At 44.1% G+C, this 1,602-nt stretch overlaps 1 protein-coding gene across 13 annotated transcripts in view; it reads left to right on the forward strand.

The window, feature by feature from the left end:
* Positions 1-1,602, forward strand: part of LOC102678866 (PDZ and LIM domain protein Zasp) — a 30,078-nt gene that overhangs the window by 2,110 nt on the left and 26,366 nt on the right. The window lies entirely within an intron of this gene.

Below are 1,602 nucleotides of genomic sequence, written 5' to 3' on the forward strand. Positions count from 1 at the left end.
ACCTTGATCGCCGTGACGTTTTAGCGGTCATGGCGAGGCTCTTAGCTAGCAACAGGGGTGAGAAATTATTTAAATTTGTTCGAAATCGTGTTTCTCAGACACCAGACAGATTCCCGTCTCTCTCTCTCTCTCTCTCTCTCTCCCTTCCTTTCTCCATAAAGAACTGTGAGGCGGGATTACGTAATAGACTAACAAACGCCAAATTATTTCACGCGCATCGGTAGAAATCGTTGCCAACTACGTGCGAAACGCGCGGACCGCCGTCGCCGCCGTGTTTTGGCGACCAGGCGCGCTGTAACACGAGAAGCTTTTGGCTGCTATCGCCGCGACTTTCCTGCGGATTTTTCAACTTTCTTCCTTTATTTCAACCGACGACATCGCTTGACATTTAATTACGAAACATCGCGTCACCACCTCCTCCTCCTCCTCCTCCGTTGCGAATCTTCTTCCAGCCGTCCTCCCGCCGCGTGCACGTTCTTTTTTATTAACGATCGTTTGTTTATTATCGTTTGCCAAAAAAAAAAGAAGTAAAAAAAAAAATAAAAAGAAGAAAAATGCAAAGAATCGTATTCTCAAAAATAGCCGTGTATAATCGATGATGAATGATGGAAATATTTTGAAATATTTTCGAATCATCGAGCAGCTGTCAACCAAGGAGTTGGCCACGAATATATATATATATATATATATAATTTTCGGCCTCTCGTCCGAGTTACGATGTATACTCTCGAGGACTCGTAGAGGGAGAACGATCGGAAACGCGCAACCGGATTCCGTTTTCATCGATGTTCAACAGTTTTATCTCGCGATCGACATTTCGAACTTGGCCTTCTTAAGCAGCACGTGCTCCGTTTATTTTATGAGGCCGCAAATACGACGTCCGGCCGCCCTCGAGGTTTCTCGGAAAGGAGAGAAATATGAGTCTGACGGTGTCAAACGGCTCCCAAACCAAAACGAATTTACGAATTAATCTCGATTTTAATAAGTTTTAACTTTCGTTTATGAACCGTCGTGTTCATCGTCGCGTTTCCTTCTAACGCGATTTATTGGATCCGCGGCAGAATAATCTCTGCGACGCGATTTTGCAACATCGTGAATTTTATAAAGATTTTATATATATATATATATGTATACACATATACATATGCCTGGTTTACCTTTTCTTCGCATCGACGATTATTGCCAATGTATTAACCGGTCGCTTAACACACCGATCTATTTAAAGGTTACGCTTATCTATCGAGTGAACACGTATACGTGGACTTTTAGCGATCTGTTTTGCATACTGGGATTTTTTTTCTTTTTTTTTTCAACGGATTTTTTAAAGGAATCGGACGAAATCGAACCTGTTCTCTGAAACGGAAGAGGAGGAGCGGGATAAACGGGATGGCGATCGTTTTTAAAAATCGGCGCGATCGAAAACGTTGGAAAAGAGAGGAAAAAGAGGAGGGGAGAGGAGGAGGGAGAGAGGCGCGACGCGTCGCTGGTAATCCGAGGCAAATTATTTGGGCGTTCTATTTCTAGAAGGTGCCTTTGCGAAACGCACGAGCCGGGTCGAGCCCCGCTCGCGAAGACAACGACGAAGACGAAGGCAATGACGAA

The sequence above is a fragment of the Apis dorsata genome, unplaced genomic scaffold, assembly GCF_000469605.1.
Source record: "Apis dorsata unplaced genomic scaffold, Apis dorsata 1.3 scaffold_722, whole genome shotgun sequence".
Lineage (NCBI taxonomy): Eukaryota > Metazoa > Arthropoda > Insecta > Hymenoptera > Apidae > Apis > Apis dorsata.